The sequence below is a fragment of the Rattus norvegicus genome, chromosome 2, assembly GCF_036323735.1.
Source record: "Rattus norvegicus strain BN/NHsdMcwi chromosome 2, GRCr8, whole genome shotgun sequence".
Lineage (NCBI taxonomy): Eukaryota > Metazoa > Chordata > Mammalia > Rodentia > Muridae > Rattus > Rattus norvegicus.
In genome coordinates this window covers 40507545-40529693 of record NC_086020.1, presented here as the reverse complement: position 1 = coordinate 40529693, position 22149 = coordinate 40507545, and the positions used below count along the sequence as shown (strand labels likewise).

Sequence of the window (22149 nt, the reverse complement as noted above, 5' to 3'; positions counted from 1 at the left end):
AAGTTTATAACATTTCATCTCTATGCATGCAAATGGCCAACACGAATCAGTGCTTACCCTGACTAACACCCAGCATTGGACTAAGCACATGTCTTGGTTTATTTTTACCATTGTTGAAGAAAATGCCTAATTCCAATGCTTATTTGTTGAAATAGTATAGAGTTCCGTCATCCAGCTGATGTGAAAACCAAGGATAACTTACTTCAGTGGTTATACAACTAATAAACAATGTTATAATTCCTCTCAGAGGTATTTTTAGGTCCCAAAGCCATGTTCTAAATCCTTATCCAATAGTACTCTGAGGGCAAAGCTTCAGGTCTAACTCTTCTCAGCCTCAGGCTCCACAGTCAGTTTAATGAGAGGTTTGGATGCCATGAGTGGCCAGTTCTGGGATGGTATGGTCTCTTAAATCAAATCCTCCTAACTTTGCAGGAAAAAGGAGTACTCCTGGACCCTCCTCCACCCTGACAGTTCTGCTTAAAGACATGGGGTGTGCAAGATAGTCTTGCTCTTGATAAAATGAGCCTGAGATCTATAAGCTGATCTCAGTCTTTTGGTGAAAACTCTGGATATATGGTAAAGCATATCTATATTTTCCTTCAGATACAGTGAGTCTTAGAATGTCCACCTTCTTAAAAGAGTCCCTTTCTAGAGTCTATGTATCAGTTACTACCTCTTTTCTTTTGCTTCTCCTGTTTTTGTTTGTTTGTTTGTTTGGTTGGTTGGTTGGTTCTGGCACAGGGGGCTCTTTTGCCTTTTCTTTACAAGAAAATTCTCATAAGAGTTGTAAATACTCTTTTCCCTCAATAACCTAGAAGTATGAGTTCCAGGAAGCTCATGGATAACTCATGGATACACATGTTCCTGAAGACATATCTGCATATGATCTACACACATCATCCTACTTGCTTAAAACTATCTCTAGATTGCTGTTAATATAAATAGGTCTGTATTTGACTTTGTTTAGAAAGTAATCACAACGATAAAAAGGTCCTGTACATGATCTGTATGTACTTTTGCTAGTATGTGCTTAATGGTATACACAGGTGCAAAACCTATAAATACAGAGGACCGAATCTGCATGCTGCTACCATTTCCTCATGTCTTAGTGTGTGTGCATGTGTGTGTGTGCGCGCGAGAAAGGGGGGAGGGGAGAGGGAGAGACGTATGTCACACTTGTGAGAACAGCATCCATGTGGAGACCAAGAGTTGACACTAAGCATCCTCCTCAGTTGTTCTTTCCTTTGTTCACTGAGGCAGAAACTCTTATTGAACCAGGAACTTGGGATTTGACTGGTCTAGCTACAGCTCTAGACAGCAGATCTTGGGGAGTCCCCTGACTTCTAAGCACTGAGATTATAGGTAGATCACCATGCATGCCCAGTTTTATATAAAAAAATCATATTTATTGAGGAATGCATGACATGTGTAGGTATGGGAGTCACAGGCTGACCTGCAGGAGCCCATTCCTTTCCTTCGACCAATGATGTGGATTCCAGGGATCAAATACAGGTCTTTAGCCTTAGCGGCAAGCGCCTTTGCTCTCTGAGAGATCTTGCCACCTGACCTATACAGCTTTTATGTAGGTTTTGATGATCCGAACTCTCATGTTCATGTTGTGCAGTAAACACTATGCATTTAGCTATCTCACCAGTCACAATTTTCTGTGTTACTTTTCAATCTGCTCCAACAAGGTTTCCACTGTCAGTCCACAGAAGCCTCTCTTGTCAAACTCTCCATCAACCTCCATAATGTTCTTCATCTGGCCTCTCAAGAAGTGAACCGTTAGTGGTATGAAACAGAGAAATATAAAACAACTAATAAGTACCTAGAGATAAAAAATAAATACTTATGAAAGATCTTTATTGGAACTCAATAAATAGTTAAATGTTAAAAGTATAAATATGTATTCTTTTCATAAAGTATTTTACTGTTCTAAAGGTCTTTTTTTATGCCACTGCTATTTGCTACATTAAAAAGTGGTAATTACATAGCTCGGATTTTACTTCTATAAATATACCCTCCCATTTTACTACTGCTCTATATAATTGGAATATACACCAAGAATATGTAAAAAATGTTTGAAGCTGCCTAGACTAAGTTACATGGTTTCTAGTTACATGAGTTCATCTGAGTTGCCTTTCCCATATTCAGACAGGGAGACAGGTTAGAGAGTTAATAATGTCTGTAGTGACACATAGCTGCTAAGTGGACTTGGGACTAGAAGCCATTCCTCAAAATTTGAACCCAGGCATCCCTTTATAGTATGCTTCTTTGCTATATATCAAAAGGTTAAGAGATTTGACACAATCACTGTTCATTTTAGTACTCAATGCATGGTACTGACAAGATTCGCTAACCTTTCTTCTCTAATCTGTCCATTCCTAATCTGGGATGGGTACATTACTAGGCATTTGGCAAGCAGTCTCACATCATACTCTAGGTATGTCAACTATAGTAATTGGGACTGAAAATGCTTACCTTTGTAAAGATTAGATCACACTAAAAGTTACACTAATGATAACACCATTTTTATTCATTTGTACCCTGCTGAGTAGCATGTGCTATGAGAGATGGACTTAAATTTGGTAAACTAGGAACTTGGCCTAACAGCCTTGTGTTTCAACCTGACATCCATATTCTCTTACAGGCATGGAACGTCCACATTGAACTGTCACCATCATGTTCAGCAAACTAATGCCTTCAGGATGATTAAGAAGCCTAGGAGACACTCTCAAATTGCTTGGATCATCTGGTTATCAAACATACTAAGGGGAAAACAGAGATTTATTAAAAAACGAAATGTTGGAGATGGATTTGCTCTTGGTTGGAAGACCACTAGAGGACACAACTTTTCTTTCAATCTGACCAAGAGCCAGAAGAGGAGGACAGCATCACTATGAAGACAAAATGATGCCCCCTGAGAATGCAGAGGTTGGGCCCAAGAGAGACACGAACCTCCAGTCATTTGTCAAAGCATGGTACCACACTGAAAATGATGATTGGTTGTCTCTAAATTCTTAACCACTTTTTTCAGCTATGAAATTAGCATTAACAGGGGAATAGAGGGAGATGCTACCCACCTCCACTTTCCTGCAGGCCACAACAGCAGGTGTGCCTCTTTTCAAAGGAAAGTGAAATATTTGCCAAATCATTTGGCACACTCAAACTCAAAATGTGCCAAATTACCTGTCAAACTAAAATGGCCTTTTAAAAAGAAAGACAAATGGCCTGCCCACCTTCATCTGCATGGATCCACAGTGCCATCCAGTGGCTCACTGTGTCAGTCACAATGGGGCTCCATTGTCTTCTAGGGTTTGGATCCAAGCTGAACACCCTGTCCATGGCATTGGCTCCTTCTCTACTTAGAGCCTTTAGGACTGAAAAAGATGGAATGAATTTCATATAAGTTGGGTTTGGGGAGAGTTGGTGCCAAGACTTGGGTGTCTTGCCTATGGCATCCAAAAAGAGTGTAAGCTGCCTGTAGGACTCTCCAACCAACAGATATGCAGGTGTCTTTCTTCCGCATAATCACTGCCAAAACAAAACAAAGAAAAAAACCATTATCACACAGGTGTCTGTGTTTAGCCCATAAGCAGCTTCCCCTCATGGGTAACCATGCAGAACATAACAATCCATTTTATTTCCACATGGCAAACAGGGTTTATCTGTAAGTCCTCACTTGTCCAAGTTCTCCTTCAAAATAGCATTTATTTATTTATTTATTTATTTATTTATTTATTTATTTATTTTAATGTGTATGAGTGCACTGTTTCTGTCTTCAGACACATCAGAAAAGGGCACCGGATTCAATTACAGATGAACCACCATGTGGTTGCTGGGAATTGAACTCAGGTCCTCTGGAAGAGCAGTCAGTGCTCTTAGCCGCTGAGCCATCTCTCCATCCCTAAAATATCCTTTATAGTGGGTTGAAATTTTGTCTTCAGTGACAGTAAGGAGTGCCAGCCACATGAGCTGGTGGGGCATAGATAAAAAAGAAAAAGAAAGTACATAGAGGAGAGAGGAGAATGAGATAGAGAGGCTTAGATTTTCCAAATCCTACTTCAATGCTTTAACCTCCCTTCTAGCCTACCACCACCAGATGCAGTGGAAAGGAAAGGTTAATAGGGCAAAGGGAGATGTGGACCTATTTAGAAAATAGTTCTTTTGGGTGATTCCAATCTTTGTTGTCAGGATATCAGCAGTTCAGTTCATAGGAATCAGCAGCAGTAGCTTGATCACTTGCAAACACCATTCATGAATCAGCAATCATTGCTTGATCCAGAGGAAACCACAGGGCTCTGCCAAATGGGCCCAAGTCCACAGAAATGGCAAGAAGCCACAAAAATATCATGAGAAGGTCTTTGGTGTGCTTCTTTCTATGAAGTCATGACTAACAATGGTTAGTGAAGAAGGCAAGGTAAACCAATGCACAGCATCGCATCACCAAAGCCCAAAGACCAGCAAAGGTGGCAAGGCGAACCAATGCCAGAATGTCGTCCACTGTCCATTGAGTGATGTTTGTACCCTTTCCAAACATTACACACCCTCTTAAGCATCCACTCTAGCAAAACACCACATGCCCTTTTCCTAGGCAGCTTCCTGGAAAACACATGTTGGTTCTCAGCAAAACATTCTCCCAGGTGTCAGCTTCAACAAAACATCCTCTCATAAGACAATCTCCATAAAAACAGCACAACTGAGTTTCCAAAGAAACCAGAAATTTCCACGTCAGGACCTAATTCTCTTCTATGTGTACAACTGCAAGGTTGAGGTGTGCCACGTTTCCAACAATTGGTTTCAATAATAAACCGTACTGTGAGCAGAGCTTTTGAAAGGAATATGGATGGTATAGTGACAGCCAAAGTTAGGAGATGGGCTCCTTTTCAGCTAAAGGCTCCTTTTCAGCTAAAATGTTTATAAGCTAAGTCAATCAAAACTGAAATGAATATGAATGGCCACCAGGTTGGATATGAAGTGAATCATAGACAAAAATAGAACAGGAACCACAGACTGCTAAAATTTCAGCTCCTACTCCTGATTTTCTTGTATATCTTAGCCAAGATCTGTAACATGGTTCACCTTAGGTTCAGTTGGATCAGATCTAGGCAAACCACTGTGCCATTTCTTCACCCATTTAAAAGAGCCATCAAAAACAGCATTGGCTCTGATTACAGGGTCCTTCACTTCCTAAAGAAGTTAAATCTACCTAGTTCTAATCAGACTCTCTAGCTGAGGCTATGCCTGCCCCCATTTTCCTATTGCTATTCATTCTTACTCACTTTTATCATATTATACATAATAAACAGAAATAAAGGAAACATATTGTCAGCTAGGCTAGCATCTCCATTTTGCAGACATGGAAATTGAGGTCCATTTCCCCATCTATGTTTTCTAAATGAATCCAAAGTTTTCTTGCAACAGAAGACATAACAGGAAAGGTAAGATACTTTCGTACATTTCATAATAAAAAAAATATTCCTGATCTGCCCCTGCAGCCATCCCTCCATTCTAAATTCTTACCCTCATGCTCACAAATGAGGGTAGCTTTTACCTCTGACTAAATAGGTTTGTCTTTGCAATAAATGGAGATCACTGGAAAAAACATAACTGGCCAAAAATCCCAATGTATACATCTATAACACAACTTCTACACCTAAGGCTCAGGTAATACAGAAGAGCGGGTGGAAAGATTCTAAGAGCCAGCAGACCAGGAAACCTGCTGTGAAATTGTGTCTCCTAGAAGACACACCCATAGAAGACAACCCTAGAAGTTGCACCCATGATACCTAAACAATATGGTTACCTAAGCAAGACTTGAATAAGGACAACATCAAGAATAAAGACAGCTCAGGCACCTCCTGGACAAGGAACTATAGACAACTAAGGAATGCTGAAAATGGAAGGAATGCCCAGGAGTGACTCCTTCCCCCTGTTGGTTATCTAATAACAAATGGTTAGATCTGAAATCTACATATAAGCAACACTAAACAGACCCGTGTATTTGCACGTGCACGTGTGTGTGTGTGTGTGTGTGTGTGTGTGTGTGTGTGTGTGTGTGTGTAACAATTCAAGAAAGAGAAGCCATGAGTTTGAGAGGGAGCTAGTTGGGGAAGAATGGGAAAAGTTGGAGAGAGAAAAGGGAAGGAGAAAAACAGTGTGACTTTATTATAATTAAAAATTACGGGGTTGGGGATTTAGCTCAGTGGTAGAGTGCTTGCCTAGCAAACGCAAGGCCCTGGGTTCGGTCCCCAGCTGTGAAAAAAAGAAAAAGAAAAAAATTTTTTATAAAATTACTTTTAAGAAATTGGGAAAACAATCTCATCTACAATAGCCTCAAAAATGTATCCTGGAATGGAAAAAATGTGAACAAAATCATTAATATGTCCTCGTTGAGAATTATTCTCTATTACTATTTTAATAGTTTACACATTTAACTATTCATTAGATCCTCAAGACACACCATATTTGTAGGATGATGTCACAGGTGAGGCAGGTACAAGATAGAAGGAGGCCTGTCATTGGAGAAGGAAGGATGGGCAGGAGAGAAGTTTGAAGGAAGAGGAGGAGACTGGAACAGAAAGGAGAAAGAGACAGGAGGGACAGGGAAAGAACCTGTGGCAGGACAATATGGCAGGTAATGTTAAGATCCCATGTTGTACCTTTATAAGTTGTTATGAATGTTTTTAAGGGATGGATGGATATTGGGCTTTGTATGTTTAGGTGGGCAATTATATCTTATCAGTTGGGTCAAAGGTTATTGTGTTGTGTGTTCTTTCATGTATTGATTTAAGTGTAAGAAAGTGTGCAGTGACTGGTCTGGGCCACCACGGAGTTGGAACGTGTGTTTCTGGCATGGAAACCTGCCTTGGGAACTAGATAGGCAGAGAGATTGCTGCCAGGCTCAGAGAGAGGCCTTTGGCAGTGTGATAGGGGATGGAGCAGAGCGGGTGAGACACTTTGCTGACTGAGACTTAAGGTATCTTGGGGTACCGCAGTGCCGGACATAGTGGGGGTAAAAGACAATCTTACTTTTTTATTTTTTATATTTTTACAACAACACATATTAGCATCTTGAAGAGTCAGTTGCTTTACATAAGGAAGGGTTAAATCAAACAGTCATTGGAGAGGACAAGCTTTAAAAAAGGGAGGGGGGAATATACCCAAACTTCTTACTGATAAGTAACTTAATCTAAGAATTTGGCACACCAAAAGATGGTACAATTACCCTACCTTCCCCCTGCTCTATTTGGGAATGAGGATGGACAGGAAAGACTCAGTGACACAGCTACCTGTGCTTAGAAAGCAGAGATTTTGAGTTGTCCAACTCTGGTGTCACTAATGTAGACAAGCTGACTCGTTTGGACTTTGAAGACTTCTATTGGAGAAATTATGGTTTTGGGGGTTGTTCCACTTAAAATAAAGGCAACAAAGCAGCTTAATAAACATAAGTCTAGGAGAGTAATAGTAGGTGAACGCTTGTTTGACGTGTAGCACTGCAATGGGTAAGTCATGTCTGAAAAATCATTTATTTTATGTCTGTGGGCACACTGTCGCTGTCCTCAGACACAGAGGGCATCAGATCCCATTACAGATGGTTGTGAGCCACCATGTGGATGCTGGGAATTGAACTCAGAATCTCTGGAAGAGCAGTCAGTGCTCTTAAACACTGAGCCATCTCCCCATGAAAAAATCACTTAAAGGAGCCGTGCTTGGGCTACAAGATGACCAGAGTGTCTTGTTAGGTTGATTATAAATGTTTCTGCATTGGAAGTGGAGCTTTCTAAATCAGTGGGCATAGGACGATGAAACAGAAGTATAGGCAATACCATTTGCTCAGCTGAGATTTAAGGAAGAGGTTTGTCCTCACACCAAACTCTGGGCTGTGGATTCTTGCTTACACACTCTGGTCACACCTATTTAAGAATCAAGCTCCTTCGGGAACAACAAACAAATAACACAATCTAGCCAGCTAAAGGGAAAGAAGAAAATAAACACCAGTTAACAATAAGCCTCGGCAGCCATAGTCTACCATCACGTAAAGTTAAGCACAGCGAGAACTCTCCCGGGGTGAAATGTAGCAGTCATAAGGCATCTTTCTCTTCCTCTTTCCCCATCAGTACATATTTATTGACACCCAGGTCAAAACACAAAACATACAACCCTGGTGCTGTTCGGAGCCTCACAATCAAGCTTCTCTCCATTTCTTACTCTCATTTCTACATCCTTATACCACCTCCCAATCACTCCATTCTTCTCTTACAAAATGGCTTTTCTGGCCTCCTCTTACTGTCAGGCCCTTGTTTTCTGGGTCCTTTCAGCATCAACTAAACTCAATCAGTCATTCCAGCCACAGGGTAGCCTTGGCTTAGAACCATTCCTGATTCAGGTTACAGGTTATAAACATGCTGGTCTAGGCGGAACTAAGCGAATCTAAGCAGTCATGAAAACATTAGAGGTTTTTTTGAGGTAGATATCGCAAATATATATTTTATTGTATATTTTATTTGTCAAGGTTCATAAAAACTTTGCTCGGTCTTATAATAAGTTTTGGACTACTTTAAGGTGGAATCTATGTCTGCCAAAGGTTCTGTCACTTGGAGATTGTGTCCCAGTTCTACCCGGTTGGTCAGAACTTGGAGTCAGATACAAAATTCTCCCATGGCTTCCTTGTGCCTGTAAATTATAAAATTATCAACAGAGCAGGTCAGCAATTTGCCAGGTGCTCTGCTTTTATTTTTTTTTTTTCAGAATAACACTCCGAGCATCTTTCTAATGTGAGTAATGAGGCATTTCGGCCTCTGTGCTGCTGTGTGGATGTGTAGAAAGCAACATGCACAGTGCCATCAGTTCTACAAGTCTGTTCCTACTGCTGAGACTGTGGCTGTTGTATGTGACAATCACATTCTTATTTTAGGTTTTTTTTTCTTTTTGTACTCTGTTAAATTCCTTCCAGGTTGTATCCTTAGGTTCTTTTCACATCTTCATCTCACCCATAACAGGGTTACTTAGTAGACAGCCCATGCCAACACCATTTGCAATGTCTAACCATTTAGGAATGAGGTAACTAAGAAATCCAATGTGATAAAGGGTCAGAGGTGATTTTCTGCCCACATCAAGTTCAACTTCTCTATGAGACCTTGCCAGGGCTTGCTATGGACCATGAAAACTCTGTCCTAAAGTCTTCTGCTTTGGAAAACTCACAGCTAATCTTAAAGAATGGTTCAAATTCTGCTTCACTATACTTTAGTGGCGTTGGGGGAAAATTCCGGTTGGTTGGTGCTCAATTTTGCATGAATGCATACAGAAATGTTAGCAGGTGTAGCCTGTAGATTCTCTGCAAGCATCAGGGGTGTGAGCACCTAGGTAGTGATAAGGAGAATAAACTGGATCATTCTGAAGTGAAATGGAGAGCATCCCTGGTGAACAGACACACAGACAACCGACACAATACCATACGATATTAGGGTCTCCAATTTTGGCTTCACAAACGCAGATCTACAGACATTCACCGTGACAATCAACTTGTCAGATGGCAGAACGACTGTTATGCATCTGCCCTGCTCCTGGCAGGATAATTTCCTTCATCAAATTTACCCAAATGGGAAATCTGTCTGCAGCTGAAGACAGCAAGAATTTTCCTTTGCAACTCGAATGGCAGCATAGTAGGAAGGTTACTGGCCATCCAGGCAGGCTCAGAGCCTAGGTAACAAAGGATTTCTTCTCCTGATCCTATTGCTTTTGAACAGGTACTACCCTAGAACACCGAACTGAGAAGTTTCTCTTCTGAAATATCACTCTCTAGGTATCTGTTCTCGTTGAGTCAGATACACTTTATTTTGCCTGTTGTCGTGACTATAAACTACAGCAGTTTTAAAACATCGTATGTTGCTCAAACAGCTCCTACTGTAAACATGTCTCCATAATAACCCTGTGAGATAGAACACTCTCTATTTGCCCCTTTTCAATGGGGGGAGATGCCAAAAGACTTGAAAGACCGTATGATTTGTTCAAAGACTTGAGAAGTGGCATGATATTCTAAGCCTGGTTATTTAGCAAGATTACCACAGCCTTTGTCGTAATCTGACTTCTGATCTCCACTTTCTTTTCTGCACATTGAGCAAATCTGATCTATACTCTTTGGGGAATAAAGCAGCTCTTCCATCTCCTGCTTTCACAACTGCACCTCAGATATTAAAAATAAAGCCACAAGATGTGAGCTGTTTACCTTCTACTGGTTGGCGTTTAGCTCCGTAGCCTATAAAGTATGAGCTTATAAGCTTTTTTTTTAATTTTGCGAACAATCACGTGCCATACTAAAATTCAAGAAAAATTTATTTCTAAAAAAAAAAAAGGAATGAACAAGTTTGAGCAGACAGGTAGGTGTGCACTGTGCATCTTGAGAAAGTATCAGACAGCAACAGACCCTTAGTGAGTCTTGGAATCGTCAAAGTAATTTCTCCTAGGCTTCAAGTGTGGCTTTTTAAAAATGCCTCCCAGACTGTCCTAAAGCAATTGCCTCCCTGGAGTACCCAGATCCAAACAAATTTTTGGACAGGAAAACTGATCACAGTTGTCTTCCATTTTGGAATTTATAAAATATCATTTTTAAATTTTATAAGGTTTTATGCAGAGTACACAGCCCATGTTCAATATGTATTGAACAGACTGACAGTAAAATGACAGGGTGGGAACATTATCAGGAGTGTGTGCTCCTGCTGAACCCCATTACAACATGAAATAAAGGAAGCATCTGACTTCTAGAACATTTCTTCATACCTCTCATCTCATGGTTCCCAGAAAAGATTTGAGTTAACGCCTTGGGTCATGACAGTTGGCGTTAAACAGGATCCACACCAGTGTCTTCAACTTACAAAAGATGAAAATGTCATATAATTAAAGATAAAGAAAGGTGGGCACTCAGGAAACTAGTGTATCATGAATGAGCCCAGCAGAAGCCTGGATGCTCAGCTAACGATGTTGAATGATGTTGATAGTGTTGGGTACCCCTTTCCTCAGCTACCTTCATCTGCAATGGGCATTTTTATCACACATTCTCCTTACTTGATGATTTCCATCTTGTCAATGTATTTTCAATCATCTTACCTTGTAGCTCTTAGCTGTGTCAGTAGCCCTTTACTCTGTGTGTGTGTGTGTGTGTGTGTGTGTGTGTGTGCATGCACACGCGCGCGCGCGCATATAGAAACAAAGTTCTGCAGTGCCATGAATGGTAAATAGCTGTGGTCTTCCCATTAGTCAAGGGCACTGTTTCTCTTTGGTAGTTTCTCTGGAATATTCCTTGATGAAGCAGAGAGAACAATGGGTGAAATAAAACTCCTTCGCTTAACCCCAAGAGTCCTATCTCCCTACTTCACAAGGCATTGCCTTTTTCATTAGTAAGGGAAAGCCACAGCCCCCAAGGCAACCATCAGACAAAGTTCCACATGCACAAGGCAGACTGGGCTCTTTTAGCTAGTCACGTATCTAGGATGATTATCTTAAACACAGTTAAAGTTGGTACCTTGAAAAAACACCCAACAGCAACAAACGTCAGCTGGCTGCTCCAAGTTGCACACACAGTCTTCATGAGTTAATGTTTGATGAGCTTCTCAGATGCCAGACAGGGTCAGCCTTCTGTCTTGCAAGCCCACTATTCCACCTCCCTCCAGGAGTGATGCTGCAGGAAGTACATGACTGTGCAACTCTGGGTGACTTCTTCCACATCACTTTGAGACTCCTGATGCCTCAGGCCTACCACAGATTCCCATGGGTCCCTGTTTCTATGTAAGCTTAAATCACTGGCCTGGACCCATGCCTACCACGTCAGCTCTCTTCTGATGCTAGTCTCTGATAAGGTTTCCTTTTACACAATACCTTGAGGTGGTACCGAGTTCCTAAGAATCGCTGGGTGCTGGATGTGTCCTGGACTCTTGGTTCCTGTCATATTCTCACCACCATGGTAGAGTACTAGGAACTGACCTCCAGTGTGAGACCTTCTTACTTTGACAGTTTCTCATTCTACCCACCTGTGCTGTGAGATGAGACCATTCATTATTGACTGCACCCCCATCCCTAAATACCCTTGGCAGGAAACTGAAAGGTTGTCTTCTTCCTGTAAGCCTTCCCAGAAGACTATTGTCAATGCTCCATGTGTGTTTGTTTACTTTTGAGAAAGGGTTACACTAAATAGCTCCAGTTGGCTTAAAGTGGTGATCTTCCTGCCTCAGCCTCTCCTGTGCTGGGATAACAGGTCCGTCCCATCATACACAGCCATTTCGATCTTGGCTATTAAGCCTAAATTGCCAAAAAGAAGAGAGAAAACGGCCAGGATTTGTTGGATGCACTTGCAGCCCCTATGTTAGACTAGGATTTGTTCTATTAGCATCAGGGAATCACCCACACATGGGATATCGTCTTTACTCCAACTACCCTTAAAAAATCCTCAAAGGGGAGCATCCTGGTCAGCAGGTACAACCCTCCATCTCTGAAAGACTGTGAAGATTTAAAAGAGGTGTACTGCACCAGCAAGAAATGTCTGCAGCCAAACTTTTTCTCCTTATAATTTCTAATCAGGAGGCTTGGACAAGCATGAAGGGAAAATGTTCCTGAGGCATTTATTTGTCCCTCTGCGTCACAGCTGCTTCAGACTCAGCCGTTCTCTTGCTTCTCTAAGCTAGTGCAGCCTACCTGATGTGCTCCTCACTGCTCTAGCCAACCTCATCACAGCATCTCCTGAACTTGCTGAACACCAGATGACCCTCCTGCTCCTTTTACATTTGCATCCAGCGCAAAGAAACAGTGGTGAAAAAGAAAAGAAAAGCAGATTCTGCAAGAAGGCAAGTAGGTCCTATGAGGGCTGACAGAAGCAAGGAATTGATTTCCACTTTAGGAGGCATAGGCTTGCTTCAAGGTTCTACATGGCCAGCTATCCCTCCTCTCCTCCATAAGACCTGTACACATAGGTATCTCATTCCATAGGCTCTCCAGACTGAAACAGCTCTCTCTCCCTTCATTTAGAGCACTTCTACTTATTTGACTTGCTATCACTGGAACAACCACTTCCAAACTGTTAGTTCCTTTAGGACAGGGTCACTTGAAAAACAGCATAAAACTTTTTGCATTTTATTTATGAGTACACTGTAGCTGTCTTCAGATACACCAGAAGAAAGCATTAGATTCCATTACACATAGTTGTGATACCCCTTTTGGTTGCTGCGAATTGAACTCAGGACTTCTGGAAGAGCAGACGGTGCTCTTAACCACTGAGCCATCTCTCCAGCTCCGGCATATAACTTCTATAACCAAATGTAAGTTTTTTAAATATGTGTGCTCACTTACCTTGCATGGTTCACGTGACATGGCAGGATACTGAAACCCTTTTGACAAAACAAAGAATACAAATATAAGTCATAAATTCTAATTTTTTTACATATCAGCTTTTTTTCTGAATAAGAAAATTTATGAAAAAGAAAAAAAGTAAAGAGGGGACTGAAGAAAAGTTTCAGCAGTTCAGATCTCCTGTTGCTCTTGCAGAAGACCTGGATTTGGCTTCCAGCACCCTTCTTATGGCTTCTCACTAACATCCATAACTCCAATTCCAGGGGATCTGTTGCCTCTTATGAACTCTGTGGGCACTGGGCATGTATGTGGTGCACATACATACATGCAGAAAAATCATTCATATACATAAAAAACAAATGAATGTGTCTTTTAAAATAAAAAGAAAGAAACAGGAATGTCCAACCCAAGGCCTGTGGGGTTCATGAGCACAAGGGTGGCTTTGAACGAAGCTCAACACAAAATCATAAGCATGTGTGTGTGTGTGTGTGTGTGTGTGTGTGTGTGTGTGTGTGTGTACATTGTAGGTGATAATTCTGTGCCATAATGTCAAAGGGCTGGACACAGGCTCATCTAGTACAGTGCTTGCCACACAGGCATGAGGGTTTGAGTTTAGATCGTCAATATCCATGTAGAATGCCAAGCATGACAAGTACCTGCTATCCCAGAACTGGGGAAACTGAGTCAATAAGAATGTGGGAGTTTGCTGGTCACCTTGGTTAACCCAGTGAGTTCCAGTTCAACTGAGAAGCCTTGTCTCAAAAACATTAGGTAGAGAAGCAATCAAAGAAGACACTTGACATTGACCTCTGGCCATCACGTGCACATGAGCAAACAAGCATGTGTGCATATATGCTTAAATGTGGGGAGAATAGCTACAGTAGGACTGAAGAATAAGGAATGTGTGAGTCGTGGACCAGGCCAGGGGGTTGGCCTCATGGATACTTTCTCTTCCTCCTCTGCACTCCTATTGCTTTTGAGAGAGGCAAATATAAAACGCCTTTACATTTAAAATGTAAAGCTCACTTCTCTCTCCCCTGCATGCTCTGTGCAGCAATTACCTTCTTGCAAGGGTCTCTCCACTGGCTCATGAGAAATGGAAAAAGCCTGGCCTTGTTGCTGAGCTAGCTGTACAGAGCTGTGGTGGCTGACAGGACAAGTCAGCTGTGGCTATGCAGCTGGAGGCTGTAGAGGGAAGGGTTGGGCTCTCATCCTGCTTCCCGAGCATCCCTGGGCACACAATCTGGTGGATTATTGACAATGCTGAATGATGTGGATGGCATTTATTAGTTTTCAATGGCTTCTATAAAAATGAACCTCACGCCATCTGCAGAATTAGGATTCAGAAGCGGCCCTGGTTATAAAATATTTGCGGCGGCTTCTGCTATTATATAAGATTTTACATTTTATAGCCACCCCGTGGGACTTGGCATGTAAATTAAGGTACATATCTAGAAGCAGTAAATAAACTTAGGAGAGCAGCAGTACAATTAATGAATGGGCAGAAAATTGCACATGGGAGGAGAGAGAGCTTTTCTATATAGAAAGTTGGCCATGAAATGAGGTTTAAACAGTCTCCTGTCACTATCATTAAGACATTAATAGTAAACATAACACACAGGAATTCATAAGGAAGATATCTCAGAGAAGTGAATAAGCACTCTCTATAAAGAAGAAATCCAATGGGTATGGCTTCCTCTCTCTTACCGTCTCACTGGATTGGGAATGTTTCTAATTATTCAAAAGCATCCTGCAGTCTTACCTCTGGCAGAACAAGTGTTTTGATTAAGGAAACAAGAAAGAAAGAAAGAAAGAAAGAAAGAAAGAAAGAAAGAAAGAAAGAAAGAAAGAAAGAAAGAAAGAAAGAAAAAGGAAGGAAGGAAGGAAGGAAGGAAGGAAATCTGTGGAACACCTTTAAGACTTGATTCTACCACCAATTTTCCAAAATCACCACCCGATTTTGTCTCTTTCTCCTGCCTCTGAGTCCCTCATGACATCATCACAGTGTGCTTCAGAAATGCCAGAGCCAATCAGGGTCAACACTGGAAGCTCACATTCCCTAAGCAGATTAGGTTGCCCCTGAGCCCTTCTCCAGAGCAGGACCCACTCTTTAAAATGACTGGTATTTACTGTGGTATTGACCTGGCTCTGGCATTTCAAAACAAACCACAATTCTTGTACCAAAATGAGAAGTTGTCTCTCATGTCCCTCTTTCCACATAGTCTTAGCCATAGCTTGGAGAAATCTGTCCCCTCATCTCTAGGCATGATACATTGTACCAATGCATGTTTATTTTTAACATTGGCAGTGTTTTTGGTGGCGGTGGTGGTAGTGGTGATGGTGGTGGTGGTGGTGGTATTTGGTGGGACAAAGTATCATTATCTCTAGCCCTGGCTGGCCTGAAACTCATTATTTAGACCAGGCTAGTCTTGAACTCTCCATGTTTATTTTTATGCCTGTCATTTGGTTTTAGAGAACACATGGCAATGTAGTGGTGGTGGAATGGAGGGTGAGGTGCAAAGTCTGGGGACCCCACCTCTCTACCTCCAAGAGGCTATACCACTAAGTCTCGGAGACGCACCAGCAGGATGAAAGAAAACTGGAGGTTATAAACAAACAAACAAACAAAATCTTTTCACATGGTGGCCAGCCAGGATGAGGCCACCACCCAGGCTTCCATTCTCTTCCCTGAATCTACTCTTTCAGCTCCACACCCAGCAAGCCTCAGCCTGGAATGCTGGCCCCTCTTGATCTGTCTTGAAAGGTTGCTTGTACTAATGGCGTTTAGAGCCTTAGGAACAGGTCCCTGAAGCATCACAGAACTGAAAGATAATCCGCAGATAGAAAGGGCTTCTGGCCCACCACTTTTTATTAGAACAAAAATAATCACGGTAATAGCTTGCATTCTCCTTGATACCTTTCACTCAATAATGTCAAGTAATTTGTACGCAAGTAATTAAGAAAACACTCCTTTGTGGTAAGTTACTAATTTAGCTCCCATTTTAAGGAGAGACAGAAAGAGCCTTAATGATTTTCTCCAGGGAACAGCAGAGCAGGGAACAGAAGCGGTGGGTATGTGGTGATTTGTGGAGTAAGATCTCTCGTGTTCAGCTTTAATCCCCAATATTGGGCTCACAAAATTGCTTCAGCGTGGGAGTTGGTCTCGAATCTCTTGGGCCGTGTTGCTGTTGTACTCAAGAGCTGCCTGGTTTTGCTGTGGATCGGGCTGCGTTTTATAGCTATACAAGTTCTTGTGCTTTCTGTTGTACAATCTATAGCATTCCCCTCTCTGGTATTTCCAATCACCACAAGCTGCAGAACCTTGGAATGGATTGAACACTGTGTCTGATGTTCCCTCTTTATGAATCTGGGAGGAGGAGGGGAGCGATGTGGAAAGAAATGAGTAAGGTTGAAATCTCCCAACTGCATCCCAAATCCATTTCTTGCTCCTCAGGACTGCTGATTCAAGTTCCCTTTGCTTTCCACTCTTTGCACCTCAGCTCCCATCCTTGGAGAACCAGCGGTAGCATCATGTGACCTGAGTGTCCAGGACATGACACTCTGGCCTCTACCTATGCCTTATTACTACCCTCCTGCTTATAGGCTCTACGATTTGTAGTTTTAGATGAAAGACTGCAAAGACGATTCAGTGGATAAAGTATTTGCCATGTGGGCACAAAGCCCTGATTCTGAATCCCCAGCAGTTATATTAAAAACAGGGCTGGCCATGTGCTCATACTCTTAGCACTTGGGAGACAGTGGCAGAAGGATGCCTGGGCTTGCTGGCAAGCCATTGTGAGAGAGCTCAGGGTTCAGTAAGAGACCCCATCTTAAGGAGTAAGTGGAAAACCATAAAGGAAGAAGACTGACATCAATGTCTGGCCATCACATAGACACAAGTACATATATGTGCATCATTATACATGCATGTGCACACACACATGAATGCACACACACATGCATGCACACACATACATGCACACACGAACACATGAAACACAAGTTTTAGATGATTATTGGGAAACGACACTCAATAACAAGACAGCCTTCTTTGACAGTAATGTCATTGTTTGTAATTATTCTTTTCATAGTGGAAGGCCATGTATTTTGAAGCTGTTTTTATGAGATACGACATTCAATTTCTATCAAATTCACATGAAATTTAAGCTGACAAAGGGGGAAAGACAATTACTAAATTGCTTTTAAATGTTTTTTTTTCACTCTTAGGCAGAGCAAGAACCTGGAGAATACCGGTTGGAGGTACAAAATTCCTTTGTGAAACAGGCAGATCATGGAAGGGAAAGATAAAATTTATTGTTGTTATTAAAACAGTTGCTGGTGCTCTTGAAGGTAACTATGAGCTGCGGTCTTATATAACTTCAGTAATTATAGCAGTAATTAGCACAGGTAGGCATATAGGAAAGTACGGACATGGAAGTAGATAAATACAACCGCATCAATAAGGCACTCTGCAAACATAAACTGCCCTATAAATGCTAATTAATTACATAACTAGGCATACAGGATGGAATAGTTATTCATATTACTGCAAAGATAAACAATTCACGTGAACACACAGTACATGCATTTGGAACCTGGCTTTTCCACATCTCCCATCTGCAGCCTCCTAAGATTCCAAGCAAACTATCCAGAAGGCTGAAGGCTCTATTTCTGCCATTCAGCCCAACAACCAGTGACCCCGTGCCTACTGGGTGCTTAGAGGGCTGCCAGCCCCAAAGGATCGTGCTGAGAGGGCAAAGGTTTCTCATGCTTGGTTTTAGTGTCTTGTTCATACCTTAGATTGACTAAAAATGGGAATAATAATACTACTTTGGATATTTCTGTTAACCAAGTGTGTTATTAAAGCTGATTTTACCTGTTTCTTTTTCACTGTGGCTGCTTCTGCTGCTCTTAAGTATCAAACCTGAGTTTGTGGAATCAACAGGGGAAGTCTGAGAAGAGGCGGGCCCCTGGGCTCTCAGGCTGTGCTCTGCCACTATGCTCCTCCGCCTGTCTGCAAACCTGTAGAGTAGGGTGAACCAAAGTAGCTTCTCCATGCTCTGATGAACCGTGGTGAACAAAAGGACCAGGCAATCCCACTAACCTGGGAAGGACAACCTTTGGTAACAGACATACTGAACCAAGGGGTTCAAAGCATGCCAGGATAATTGGGCTACTTCTCTGAAAAGCTCAATCAAGTCAATCTAAAAAGTCTCTGGCTACTAGACATGCCCGCTAGTTATTTATGAGGGCAGGAGAGGGATAGACAGAGAAGAGCAAGTGGGAGAGGAGATAACTTTGGGGTCAGTTTGCTTTCGAATTTATCTGACCTGCCGATCACCTACACATCCAGAATATTTGCAAAAATTCATCCAGGTAGTAAATTATCTGGTGACTTGTTCGATAACAATACTTAGATGAAAATTACTACATCGCTGAGTATAAAACAAGTTTAACAATTGTGACATGAACTCTAGTTAGGGTACTAACTAGAAACACAACTCAAGCTCTGATACTTAGTCCTGCTTGAATGAATTGCTTAAAACACTGGAATTCTTATTTACATATTGTACTCAAAATACTCATCCAGTGAATCCAGAAGGCTGTAACATCAAGGAAGCAAGATTAACACCGTTAAAATAATTACTGCAGTCCCCTACAATTGTGCGAGAATATAATATGCCAGCGTCACTATATTTGAAGAATATAACGGATTCCCAAACCATTCAGAACTGGGGAGTATGCAAATTGCATAGAATCAGCAGCATGCACCCTCCTTTCACACCATGGATCCTGTGGGTCACCAAGCACAGAGTCTTCTTAAAATTCTCTCTTTTCCCATGAAGCTTATCTTCTAGAGCCCTTACTGCTCATCTAACTCAGCTTCACCCTTTTCTTCAGTGGCTAAGGAGACGTTTAAAACTTGAAGGAAAACAATTCTCCAAGATGATAAAGAACTCAAGGCTTGCCCAGAACAAGAAAATATCCCTGTTCATGTGCCCCTTCTCTACTGTTGATACAGGGGCTGAATGAAGCTCCACATCATAGGACCAGCCATCAAAATGTCAGAAGTAGAGCTAGTAAACTACGGTAGCCCATCACCCTCCTTAGACCAGAGGAGTAACTTCCTAACAAGGCAGCTAGCTAACTTCAATGTCAGAAAGCTTGTATTTCTCCAGGTTCCCAGAATGCATGGCAGAATGAGGTACAAGTTCTGGAGTGAAACATGAAGATGGTTTTGTAGAGTTACAGGCAGAAGTGTGCCAGATTTGAGGCCTCTAACCTGTGGCCAGGATGGGTTTCAGAGCCAGAATTTAAGGTAGTTCACCTCCTGCTCTGATTTCTAGTCATAGGTATCTTTCCTCCAATGTAGCACAATCCAGTACAATGTACATATAACCCTATTTCACCTCAATATCTATTACTTAGGACAAGGGAGGGTCCTGGATCTCAGGCAATAGCAAAGGAGCATTGAGGACCTCCTTTCTTTGGTTTGCACACACACACACACACACACACACACACACACACATACCCATAGACAACCCTATAGACACAGTCAGGAATCCCCCATGAGGCATAGTAATCACCCTCTTTTCTTTCTTTCATTTATTTGTTTGTTTTGAATCACTAGAACACTACTGATTTGCATGTTGTTTTCATAAATTTGCATAGGGCATTTAAGAGGCTCTGTCTCTCCAGCAACTCTCACTGCCATGGAGATGTGGCTGCAAAGCATACAAAGGAAGCCTTTATTTCTGCAAACATCAATACAATGAAGCTTTTAAACGCTACTGAACATGGAAGAATTTTCTTTTCATTAAAGTGCCAGTGTGAGAATTTTTCATAAAGCCATCCCATTCTGACTGTGGCCATTGGGCAGCTTGGAAGCCTGACAATAAGTGGCCATGGGAGGCTCAAAGTGTCCTTCCCTAAGAACATTACGGTCTATCTGGAACAGCCTCTAGAAATCCTTGCAGCCGCTCTGTCCTCAGAGCCTCTGGAATCCTACTCTCGTAGTGCTTCCCAAACCAGCACTCCCATAGTACACTGCCAGCCATGCTGGGGACCCCTGCCCATCTGGCTTGGCTCAGGACTCCCCCATCCATAAGTGAGGCTCAGCGAGCTGTGGGAAGTGTCTGTGCACCTGTTTAGGTTTCATTTGGGAACAAAGATGACAACTGTGCAAGACAGACCACCTGATTCTACTCACGCAAAAGAATTAAGAAAACGTCCTTTTCTCAGCCCCCCACATGAATGTGATATTATAACTTGCTGGAAATTAGACTGTATATGCACAGCCCTTGTATCTCTTCTATAACAGGCTCGACTGTATGCAATCCCTCCCTCCTCTAACCAAATAAATCACCCATTTACCTTTGCCATGGTCTTTTCTTTAAACCTTCAATACTGAGTTCTTCACAGAGGAAAAGGCAAGAGAAGATGTTAGAGTGAGGGTGTTTTTCCAGTCACTGCAAAGAAATGACTGTAAGTGAATGAAAGAGATAACTGTGTCCTCCGTGGGAAGAGTGGGGAGGAAACTAAAAACTGAAGAGAAATCCAAAGAGAACAGCTCTCCCCAAGCCATGCTCTGCAAGCTGACATGGCTCAGATAGCACCGACCTGTCTTTGCTATGGAGAGGCAAGTCTGTGGGATGAGAATACAGTCTACTGAGTTTGAAAACTCTAGATTCTGATTCATGTAAGTTGTGTCCCCTTGGCCAATTTTATTAATTCTTAAAACTGAAATAACAACACTATAAGGTCCCTACGTCATAGAATAATAGGAATAAATGATGTACTATTCTATTTTCTGTTTGTTGTTTTGAGACAGGTCTTGTTATATATACAACCTAGGCTAGCCTGGAACTCTTGATCCTCCTGCTTCAGCCTTTACTCTCTCCCTCTCTATTTCTCTCTCTCTCTCTCTCTCTCTCTCTCTCTCTCTCTCTCTCTCTCTCTCTGTGTGTGTGTGTGTGTGTGTGTGTGTGTGTGTGTGTGTGTGTGCATGCACACATGCACATGCCAAGACTCTCATGGTCAGGAAATAACCCTGAGGAGTCTCCTTTCATTATGAGTGTTACAGGGATTGAACTCAGGTGGACAGGATTGTAGGCAAGTGCGTTTATCCACTGAGTCATTTGTTAGCTCATCCACTATAATATTTTTGAGAGGAGTATACATTGAACATCTGCCAATCATAAGTTAAACTACAAACATTCCTGGACATTCTACTGTGTCTTCAATTTGTATCATGCATACATACCATCATGGCACATGGATTTGAGATCATAGAATGAATCTCAACTTGACAGTTGTGCAGACATCTATAAAATATTAAATATTTACACTGTTGTTTATAAGTCATATTGTTTACTTGCAGCCTTTAGGTTATTTGCTTGGGAAATTTTTCTACAGATACTGTACCCTACCTCTTATGTCTCTATCTCTGTACACTTGGCTAATACACACACACACACACACACACACACACACACATATATATATATATATACCACTGCCCTGTCCACTCGAGACCTCTTCAATTCCAATAACCTTCCACTGTGTGTTCCCACCAGGCTGTGGCTGAGGCCACTGTAGTAAGAATGGAATAATAGATTGTTAAGATCCAGTGTTGTGGCACATGCCTTTAATCTCAGTACTCAGGAGGCAATAAGATCTCTACAAGTTTGAAACTAGTCTATACAAGTAAATATATTAGTCTTTCTGAGCTAGATGAATTTACTTAGTATGGTCACCTCCAAGTAGTACCTCACTTCCTACAAGAAAAAAATTATACCATCATTCTTC

The 22149-nt window shown here is 41.7% G+C and overlaps 1 long non-coding RNA gene across 1 annotated transcript; it reads right to left on the bottom strand.

The window, feature by feature from the left end:
* Positions 1-707: 707 nt before the first annotated feature.
* Positions 708-20978, bottom strand: LOC108349941 (uncharacterized). Its single transcript, XR_010063736.1, has 4 exons — positions 20716-20978; positions 13339-13376; positions 3240-3534; positions 708-1828 (listed from the first exon to the last, which is right to left on the bottom strand). It is a non-coding gene; the product is annotated as an uncharacterized LOC108349941 (long non-coding RNA).
* Positions 20979-22149: the final 1171 nt, after the last annotated feature.